Source organism: Pinus tabuliformis, chromosome Q (genome assembly GCF_031772625.1).
Source record: "Pinus tabuliformis cultivar Carrire ecotype Pingquan chromosome Q, CPIR1, whole genome shotgun sequence".
NCBI lineage: Eukaryota > Viridiplantae > Streptophyta > Pinopsida > Pinales > Pinaceae > Pinus > Pinus tabuliformis.
The window spans coordinates 445,464,123-445,476,246 of record NC_142296.1 but is presented as its reverse complement, the minus strand read 5'-3'; positions in this window follow the sequence as shown (position 1 = coordinate 445,476,246).

Genomic DNA, 12,124 nt, shown 5'->3' with positions numbered 1-12,124 from the left:
TCAAATCAGACCTTCCCAATCCTATGTTGGAAGAACAATACCACAGGCACCTTCGGCTGGAACATGTTTCAGTTCACAACCTCAATTTTTGGCACTAGGTTTGGCACAACTGACACTGTTAGCAACCTAACCGAGGTACTGTTAGAAAATGAAATGTGGCAGCGATTAATTCCAATATTATTTAACCTTAATACTTTCTTGTGAACTTTATTATTATTCTTGTGTTTCTTTATTTTATCTTCTTCATCAAACAAATATTAAGAGAAAAATAACAAAGATAGTGGACACATAAGTTAGGCTCCAAGCCACGGAAAAACCCCTCCAAGGGGAAAACCTAGAAATTATTCTCTTCTTATACAATTTTCTTCAAATGATCCAACAAAGACCCAAACCATAGACTAAGTTCTCCTCCAAGTACCGAGTCATACTTTCCAAAAGAACCAACTTCTAGCTACAACCGACCACAAATTCTACCTTGCAATTTCATCCTACAATTTCGGCCTTGTAGTTGCTACAAAAACCTAATCCAACTTCTTCTGAGTTCTTCCTTGAGTAAGACAGATCCTCCCAAGTTCAACAAGGTGAATATAGAGTATTTTATCCTCCAACAATAAGATCATATACTTCGCTCTCGTACAATTCATACCCACAATTTTTTCCCTCTTTGTAGCTATATAAACCCTACATTTTCGCATGTGTGAGAGAGATTATCCCAAAAACAAGATTTTCTTCCTTCCTTTCTCCTCCTAGACCTTCATTATTCTTTAATTATGTTTCCTAGATATAGATTAAACTTCTTTTATTGAGATCGAACTTGATGATGAGTGAGTACTGCAAGAGGTCAAATTTCTCCTTTATATAGACTTTCGAATAGGTCAAATTCCCTCCTTTTGGCTGACTTGAAGCTTCTAGGGCCGAGTTGTACTTTGGAGGTTTCTAGGACTTTCTAGATTCAAAATAAATTATTTTACAAGATATATTTTTCCCGGAAGGGTCTTATAAACATGATGTTGACTCTCTTGACTCATGATAATAAATCCTATGACCTAACAAACCCTAGAAGCATGAAGAACATGCTTTTACCTAGAAGACCATCAATAAAGAGCATGAAACCTATGATTTACAATAATACATTTTTCTTCTTTTACTTTGTTTGTTACATAAGATACATATTGAAATGAGTACACCAACAATTATGAATAGCAAAACTAGTTACATTTCCAACGCCCCCTCTTAAATAGGGAGGTGTTCATAATTATACAACCAATACAACATCATTCTCAAACTGAGGAGTTCTAATAAGAAGAGTCATATTGATAAGCCAAGTGTAAGCATCAACAATATAACCAACACTGTCACTAAGGCATAACTTGAGAAGCTCAACTTCATTCAAGTGTATTGTGCTGGGAGGCTTTATGTGTGATATTGCACTACCTCTACAAGGAACGTAGCCCATCTAGATGTTCACAAGGTATGTCCTTTTAGGACTATTCTTATCTTGGATTTCCATTCCTAAATCCTCAAAGAATATTGGTCCTCTTTGACCACTCTTATCTTGGACACTAGTCCTATCCTCAAAGAGTGTTAGTCTCTTTCCTTTCTTGGATACTATATCCTCAAGGAAATGACAAATGCTTATCCAATCCTTCAGCATTCTCTCTCCAAGGCATTCATTTAAAATTACGGTTGTTAGTCTTGGTCAAGTGCTTGATACATGAATATGATAATGCACATGTGGTGCCTAAAATCACTGCATCTCAACTAGAGAGGATATCCCTATTCCTTTTGATTGGGGAATAAATCCTTGCTCTTTTTCAAGGGTAATCCTTCACCCCCTCTCAAATCTAGAGGAGATCCCAACTTCCTTTCTATTTGGGAAGTCAACACCATAATTCTTATTGTTTGTCTCCATAAGAGTAACAATTAATTTTTCTTCATAGCTACATGAATCCCTCTTTTCTTCACATCTCTTGTATTGATCTTGCTTCCTTCCTAGGAATCATGGAGCCATCTTCACTCTTCAATATTGTGACAAGATCCAAGTCATTTTCTCATCACTTTCATCTCATCATCATAAATGAAGGCATTATTAAGAATTTCCAAACTTCAAGCTAATCATAGATTTTGCATGAAAATTATCTCTCTTATTGACCTTCATGTTATCTTCTCGCACTAGTCTTTTCAAATAATTGAAGGCCAGAAGCAATATGTCAGTTCTATACAGTAGGATTAAATAGATCTGCATCTATTAATTTGGCATCATCTAGTTGGAAATGGAAGTTGTGATGTAGTGAAAATCTGATATGCCATTTTGAAATGGAAAACTACTACATTTAGTGTTGGTAGGGTGTACCTTATTAATATAATTGCATTCTCTATTTCTGCTTGAAGGCTCAACCTTTATAAGGTGAAATTGTCATGTCAATCTCTTACAGTGAGTAATAGAGGACACTTTGTATATAGCTAGATTGGTCCAATACTACGAGTGTAGAAATGACCGTCCACCACTAATGCGTCTACTCTAGAGAATGTGTCTAAGCTAGTCTAATCCAGTACAATTAATGCAGAACTACTATTTGTATTCTCCAACTTTTGTTTTGTCTGACTTATCCAACTTTTTTTTTCTCATTTGTTTCTCATTTGTCTAACTTGTATAGCGGGTGTTTAATGATCTGCAGGAGAGGTCTATCAAATTTCTTCACTGTAAAATCAAAATCTTTTACATGTTTGTCAGATGTTGTTTCGGTAAAAGACCTTGAAAAACCAGAGAATCCTTATAACAAGAGGCGAAGGAACTTGCTGGCATATGGAAATAGTTGGGAAAGGAATCGTTTTCATCCCCCAAGAAATAGCAGCGCTGGGATATCTAAGAAAGCAATGCATACTAGTAAAAGCTCATTGGCCCTTGCTGTTGCCATGAGAAATTCCCCTACTCCAACTGTGACTCGTTAAATCCCAATGGAAGATCTATATGATATCCCCCTGCAGTAGTTGGCACATCCCTAAAGGTTATTAAGCTGTGAAGAGATGTGATGCCCCAGTTCCCTGCTAGTCGTAGAGTGGTGCCACCATGTTGACGCTGCGCTACTCTGACTATGTCATACTCCCCATCATGCGCAGTCAGTATCCTCCTCTCCTAGAACTCAATGGTGGAATACTATAAGAGGTGAGACACATCCTGCCTGGGAATCTCCATGGCACCCATGCCTACCCATCCAAATCTAACTCCGAACCATCTCAAACTCTCTTGCAAGGTCCTCCTTGCAATATTTGATCAGCTGATCATCACTTATCAGTATGAGATCATCAACATAAAGTACAATGATTAACAACTTACCTTCCACCACTATGTGGTATAGGTTTAAATCCGCTTCACTCTTCGTGAAGCCCAACCCAGTGAAGTAGCTATCTATCCCAGTGTAGCAAGCATAGGGTGCTTGCTTAAGCCCATACAATGCTCTCTTGAGCCGACACACATGCGACTCACGGTCAAAAGTTTCAAAACCTTCAGGCTGCTCTATGTACACCTCTTCCTCAATCATGCCATTAAGGAAGACTGTCTTCACATCCATCTATTGCATCTTCCAAACCATCTGTGTTGATAGTGCTAATATAGATCTGATTGACGAGTACCTTGCAACTGGAGAAAATGTCTCATCATAGTCAATCCCCTCTACCTGTGAAAAACCACGGGCCACAAATATAGCCTTATGCTTCTCCACACTACCATCTACTTCTTGCTTTACCTTGTAAAGCCAACGGGAGCTCACCACCGACTTGTCCTCTGGTATCGGGACCACATCCCAATGTTATGAACTATGGAGTCATACTCCTCCACCATGGCATCAACCCAAACTGACTACTTCACTGCTTCCTTAAAGGAAGATGGCTCTCTCATAACACATTCGCCCATAAGATCCATGTATCCAATGTAGCTTTCAGGTGACCTCCTCTGCTCGCGGTGAGAAGTGGGTTCTCCCACATTCTCCTGTGAATCATCTAGCAATATGTTAGCCTATCTAGTGAGCTTTCTTCCCTGTCTGGAAGACTCTGCCTGAGTGGAAGGCTCCACTCCTAGATCCACTGCATGTGGTTTCTCCAAATCAATATGAGGCTCCTCAACCTTAGGAGCTAAAAGCTCCTCATCCGCATGTAGCTAGAACTCCCTCTCAAGGGAAACTCACATGGCCTTCTCCTCATCGAATCTAACATCCAAGTGAACCAATATCATCCTGTTGGTAGGGAAGTACACCCGATAGTTGTGAGTTGTATCAGTGTACCCCACAAATATCCCCAACTCTGCTATTGGCTCAAGCTTCTTCCATGCATCTTTGGTCACATGGAAATATACCAATGACCCAAAAATTCTGAAGTGACCAACATCTCGCCTCATACCGGAATAAGCCACCTCTGGTGTCTTCATCTACAATATCCTATGTGGGCTACGGTTACGAACATAAAAAGCCGTGTTTCATGCCTCAGCCCACAAGTGTAGTGGTAGGCCTTGATCATGCAACATTTCCCTTGCTTCCCCTACTATTCTTCTGTTCTTCCTCTCGACCACACCATTTTTCTGAGGGTTATGGGGTGTCATCAACTCTTGCTTAATCCCTTCCGTTGCATAAAATTTATTAAACTCATTTAAGACATACTCACCACTGTTATCACTATGTAGAGCTTTGACCTTCTTGCTCAACTCTTTTTCCACCAATTCTTTAAACTCACAAAACTTTGTGAAAGTTCGATCCTTTTTTTGCATGAAAAATATCCATCATTTATGAGAATAGTCATCAACAAATATAACATAATGCCTGTGTTTGGTCGTGGATGCTGTCGAGAATGCTCCACACACATATGAATGGACTCTCTCTAGAATAGCCTTTGCCCAACTATCTCTATTGTGAAAGGAAGACTTGGTGTATTTTCCTAAAGTTCACCCCTTGCATGTATCAAATTGTGCAAGCGTACCTTTAGGAAGACCGGTAGAGATCTGTTGCAATATCTTCAAGGCTCCATGATGCAAGTGGCCCAATCACCTATGCCACAACTCGCCAACGTCTCAGCTCTGCACCCTTTCTACTTTTTTGCTCAAAGAAAAACACTCCTCTACCTCCAACTTATAGAGATTCTTCACCCAAATCCCTATCTTCTTTACCTGACCCATGGCTATATGTCGAAGGAACACCTTTCCTTTTGAGAAGATCACATCATAGCCTCTATCCTCAAGCATGGAAATGGATACCAAATTCTTCTTCAGTTCGGGCACATACATAACATTATACAAGGTGAGTGGAACCCCATTCTCCCTCTGAAAAGTAATTGTGCCCAATCCAGTAACATTATAGTTCTCGTCATCATCCATATTGATATGCATCTAAAGATCTTTATCGTCTAGGTTATTGAATAACTCTTTTTCGCTAGTCATGTGGAATGAAGCTCCACTGTCTAAGTACCATACACTTCCCATCATTGATGACACTTGCATACAATGAGGGAAAACTCCAATTCGAATTGAGAGGCCAAAGCCTCACCCGCTCCTCCTGAGGACTTATTCTTGGACTTCTTGAGTGGACAATTTGTAGCAAAATGGCCCAGCTCATGACAATGAAAGCACTTAACTTTCGTCATGTCTTTCCTCTTACCTCCATGATAAGAATCCGATTTGGAATGGGAAGATTTCCCTTTCCCCTTCTTCGCCTTAATCGCTAAGGCACAATTCTCTTCATCATCAGTCTTTGATGAAGAGCCATCCCTGGTGTTCCTCCTGCTCTGCTCCTGCATCAAATCTGACCACAATCATTCCCAATCTGGTAGCTTTGCCCAACCATTGATAGAGTCCTGATAACTATTCCAACTCTTTGGGAGTCCTAGAAGAGAAAGACTCACCATATCATCCTCGGAAACTGTGATTCCAATACTTCCAAGTTCATCACAACATTGAGTGAACTTGGTCAAGTATTTTGGAATAATCTTGCCTTTCTCCATTTTGAATTTTTGAAGTTTGTCCTTCAGTGCCAATTTCCTTTGGTCACTGTTGTTCTAATACACGACTGTCAATGCTTTCCACATAGCATACAAAGTTTCCTTGCCATGGAGACTCGAGACAATGTAGTCTTGAACTCCCTCAAGGATTATTCGCCTTGCCTTCGCCACACATTTCTTCCATTCTACCAAATTTTGTGCATCTAATGCTGCTGGCTTAGGAATTTCTTGATTAGCAAATTCCTTCAAGCCATTATCCTCTAGTACAGCCTCCATTTTGTCCCTCCAGGCTATAAAATTTGAGATTCCTTCCAAGGCATACTTGAGCCGCAAACCGTAGAACGCCATCTGCCGATATTGAAATATGTATTGCAAATTCAAATTTCACATGTAACCCAAAACTCAAAACTTCGAAATATCCTCTAGTATATTGTTCTCAGCTTTGATACCATGTAGAAAATCATGTAGATTCATAAGCTCATGTAATTTACTAAAGCAAAGGACAAGAATCTACTTCTACTTTCAACAAGTGGAAGCCAAAAGATCTATGAAAACAATAAGAACAAGAAGAAGATAAATCAATAGAACATAACACAAGATGTATCTAGGGAAATCCATTTCTCAAAACCCCACTATATGTATTGCATATATCAGAAATATTAGTGAAGATACAAAGCTTGTTCTCACTAGAACAATTCCACACAAGTATGCTCAACTCTCTTAGCTCACAAGCAAGATCTTGGCCAACACTTAGCCAATTCTACAGCTCTCCAAGCCCTTATTTCCTTGTGCAATTACTATGGTTTAATAGCCCATATTAATGGGAATCTAGTGCATCCAAAATTGTGCAATCCCAACTATGTCGAGTTCCTGATTGCATGCATGATCTATACAACTCAATAAATCATACAATTGATAGTACGCTGTCTCTGCACTCTAGTCTCAACTGGGTATTTCTATGAACTGACATGCATGAGTTTATCATGAGGAAATCTTCAGTTAACTAGAGTAACACTAGTGTATGAATTAGTGCACCAACTGACTGTTACTCCTCTATTAGTTCAATTTTTTTTTTAGAACTAATTTAACTTAACTTAACTTAGTAAACTGAGTGATCTAATTTCCAACTCAATTTAAACTCATACTGGACCCCTAAAACTTAGAGAGAACATATACATGACTATAGAAGACTTCCAACTCAAAATTCCTAAGTTTAATTAAGTTAATTAAACTTAAGTAAATATTTACAAGTTGCTAGAGAATTGAATTTGATTTTAATTCTGTTAGGTCCCTATAATACTAGTGATTACCCCATTACTATTGTAGTTGTATCCCTTATTAATATTGTTGTGCCCCTATTGTGCCCATATTGTTATTACTGTGCCCCATAGAATCCCTCTATTGTTATTTTTGTGGCTTTATATTATTATTGTTAGGTCGGCTGGGTTATATTGTGCCTCCTTAGACTCCTATATATAGAAAGGAGATTTTGTCATTTGAGTCATCCAAGAATTGTTCATTTATGTAATGTAAAGGAGGTTTCCCCCTCGAAGAGGCTGAATTCTAAGACGTTGATCTATCTTTTCTATCTTTTTCTTGAGCTGGTTTCATAACATTTGGTATTAGAGCTTTGGATTCTAGGGTTTCGCTGCTCCAAATAGGTCATCGTGGCATTTTTGCTATAACTTTTTTTTTTTTTGCGACGTTTCAGAAGCTTAAAAAAAAACCCATTTGAGACGAAATAACACTAAACCTTGTATCCAAATTTCAGAGTTTTTTGCACTATATTTGCGGAGATATGATCTGAGGAAGTTGGCCTTTTTGCAGACTCCTGAATTACATTCCAAATAGGTGACCCGGGGCAAATCATCATAACTTTCTCTTTGAGCATTGGATTGAAATTTCGTAAGAAGCTTCACAAAGAGGATGGACTATAGTTTCTTGTATATATTTTTCAGAGCCAAAGGTCAAAACAGTGACTCATCGCACATTGTACAAGTTCGCTCTACTGAACTAGTCTATAATCAGGTCACTGTGGGAGATTTGGCATAACTATTCCCTGGAGAATCCAATTTGGATCAGACTGGTGGCATTGGAAAGAGTACACATAGGGCTACTTCAGGTCACAATTTTAGAATTGGATGATCAAAAATTATAGAGATACATCAGATTCAATATCAAGCTCTTGCAAAGTGGAAAAAGGTGTGTAGTTTTTTTTAAATTTTTGCATAAGCTTGGTTTGAAAAATTAGTTTGAAGGAATTCAAAGGGCATAGTAAAGCATTATTATCGGTAATTGATGACCTGAGGAAATAAAATGCAAACACCTAGTAAGCAACCTAAAAGCTCTAGCATGACTCATGAAGAAGAGGAAGAAATGCAACATGATATATCAAAATTACAAGACCAAGTGCAACAAGTGTCACTTGTACAAAGAGCAACAGAAACTAAGATGGATGGTTTAAAGAAAGATGTAGAAGCTAAGATGGATGGTTTAAAGAAAGGTGTAGAAGCTAAGATGGATTGTTTAAAGAAAGACGTAGAAGCTAAGATGAATGACGTGGAAGCTAATTTGAAGACAGACATGGAAGATTTGAAGATAGATTTGAAGACAGATTTGACAAAGTTTCTACAAGAAATGCTTACTAATGGTGAAAGGGTAGTAAAGGAAACTCATGATGAGAACAAAAGAAATGTCAATCATGATTTCATAGGCTCTAATGTTGGACTGAAGACCCACCATATTCCAAAAATCAATATGAGGAAGTCTGATGGCAAGGATCCTGCAATACGGATATTACAGATGGAGCAATTTTTCGATCTCAATAATGTGCAAAACACACAAAAGGTATGTATTACAACTTTATATTTGGAACCAAATCAGTTTGTATGGTATCAATGGCTTTTCTCTTGTAAACAAATTATCACGTGGGAAATTTTTACGGAAGAATTGACAGCACATTATGAGGATACAAAAAGAAACACTTTTTTTAGCCAATTGATAAATCTCAAACAAAAGGGTTCAATAATGGAGCACATTGAGGAGTTCCAAAAATTGAACATAAGGGTAAAAAATATTCCAGAGGAGCATAGGATTGATGTGTTCATAGGGACTTTAAAGGATAATATCCAACATGATGTTCGCCTTTGGGAACCTGATTCATTAGAGAAGGCATTCAGGTTAGCAAGAAAAATGGAAAGAAAAATTATGGCAACCAGGAAGCATACCACTCACAAATATAAAGATGGAAGTGTTGTTTCCCCTAGTCTTCCGAAACCTATAAGGTTGACACCACAACAATTGGAAGAAAAAAGAGCAAAAGGGCTTTGTTACAGTTGTGATAGAAAATACACTAAAGGTCATAAGTGTGCTGAGAAGAAATTATTATACACAGATTGTGAAGAGGAAGAAGAAAAGGAGCAAGAAAGATCAAAAGAAGAGGACATACTCCAGGAAAAAAGCCTAGATAAAGAAATAATGAATCCGACCATATCTTGTAATGCATTGGCCGGAATTACCACTCCTCAAACCATCAAGATAGAAGGACAAATCAAGAAGAAAAAGGTAATAGTTTTGATTGATTCAGGAAGTACCCACAATTTTATTCATTGTAAGATAACAAAAAATTGAATTGCTTCCTATATCTAGCACCAGAGTGTCAAGTGATGGTTGCAAATGGAGGAACGATAAATTGCTCTGGAAAGTGCCATAATATCAAGCTATCCATGGGAGGATATGTATTGACTAGCCCAATGCTTTCCATTCCAATGGGAGGTGCTGATGTTGTACTAGGAGTCCAATGGCTACAATCCTTGGGTACAACAACTTTTAATTTTCAAGAAATTTTCATGAAATTTTCTGCAGAAGGAAAGGAAGTTCAATTAAGGGGTATTGCAGGGAAACTGGGAAATATAATAAGCTCTAACGGTATGACAAAGCTTCTAAAAAAGGAACAAAGAGGTGTAATTGCATAATTGTGTTCACTATATGTTTCCACATCGGAATCATCTATTTATCCAAATCTCCAAAAAGTCTTGGACAATCATTCCAAGGTATTTGAGACTCCCAAAGGTCTCCCACCTATTCGTGATGATGATCATGTTATTCATCTGATTCCAGCAAGTGTTCCTCCAAACATCAGGCCGTACAGATATCCCTATGCCCAAAAGAGTGAAATTGAACATATGGTTGCAAAAATGCTAGAGGCTAGTATAATTCAACCTAGTCAAAGTTCCTTCTCTGCTCTAGTAGTATTGGTGCACAAGAAGGATGGATCATGGCGCATGTGTTCGGATTATAGGGAGCTCAAAAAGCTCACTATTAAAGATAAGTTTCCCATTCCGGTCATTGATGAATTACTGGATGAATTGCATGGATAGATTTACTTCACCAAGTTGGATCTTTGTTCAGGATATCATCAAAGCAAAATGAAGATTGAAGACATTCCGAAAACAACATTTAGAACCCATGAGGGTTGTTTTAGGGAAAACTAGTGTCGATTCGAATTGCTAGTCCCACTAAGATGGGTAGCTATCTTAGAAACAAAAAATGAAAGCTTTTCAAGAGTTCCTTTAAGTGTGATAGATGGAAGAGAAGAAAAGAGGACCAACCTGGATCTTCCACTTTGATCCTAGCTTGATTTCTCCTTTCCTTGATAGAATTTCCACTCCTCTCCTACTTGTCCGGCTTCAAAGAGTACCTGTAGAGTCAAAGTAACAACAAAATATCAAAGCATCTCTATCTAAAACATCATAAACAATGTGGAATCAGAAACACATTGACCATACAATTGTATTCATAAACAATAAGATTCACAAATACAAGATCATATGGAGGAAAACTCAAAGAACTTTATTAATAGTAATGTAAGAGAGGATTACAACCCAACTTTCTGATCCAGCATCATCCTCCTAGTTGTAGAAGCCATATTCACCTCATGAACAAGCAAATCACCCAACAATGCAATGTCTCTTCTCAGCAAACCAACAACACTTCCTTACAAAATACAAAATTCCAGCCTTTAGACCTCTCAGATGAGGGATCCATTTATAGATGTCTTGCAAGGGTGTGAGTCAACTCTGGGTTTTTGATTAGTGCCATTCCACTGATAGTTCTTGGTTCCACTTGGAGATTTCATTGACCTCTTACTCATCCCTGGGTGAATTCAGAGAGGCAAGTGTCATAGGAGAAGTTTCTGGAAGATTCCATGATCATCCACCTTGCAAACTATCTCTGCCATTTGTCTATTCTAGCTGATCGCACCCTACAGAAGGTATTTTTAGTATGCATCGAACCCCCCATGTGTACAAGGTGAGATGCATCGCACCCTAACCATGGAGCAGTCAGTATGGTCCAGTTTTGGCCAGTTCTGAGTAGTTTTCCAAGTGGAACTTCTAGGAGATGATGTAATTAGTTGACCATGATCCTTTAGGGTATGAAACAACACTTTTAGGGACTAAAGAGCCCTTGGTTTATGGACATATGAGTTTGGGGTTGCAGTGCCAAAATATGTCTATAACAAAGGTCATTATGAATTTTTGGTCATGCCTTTTGGCCTTACCAATGCACCTTCTACATTTCAAGGTTTGATGAATTCCATTTTCAAACCCTTCCTTAGAAAATTTGTGTTAGTATTTTTTGATGATATACTAATCTACAACGAGTCTTGGAAGGAGAATGTTGAACATGTTGACAAGGTGCTACAACTATTGGAGGAGAAACAATTATATGCAAAAAGATCCAAATGTTTCTTTGGAGTACAGGAGGTGGAATATCTGGGTCATATTGTATCTCATGAAGGAGTTAAGGTAGACCCTAGCAAAATTAAAGCCATTAAGGAATGGAAAATCCCCACATCCATAAAGCATATGCGAGGATTTCTTGGGTTGACAGGGTATTATCGCAAGTTTGTTAAGAATTATGGGAGAATAGCAACACCTCTAACAACATTATTGAAGAAAGATGCATTTTCATGGACTCCAGAAGCAACAAAGGCCTTTGAACATCTTAAAGAGGCAATGTGCCAAGCATCGGTCTTAGCTACACCGGACTTCAAAAAAACCTTTTTTGTGGAATGTGATGCTTCAAGAAATGGAATTGGTGCTATTTTAATGCAAGATGAAAGACCCATTGCTTTTGAAAG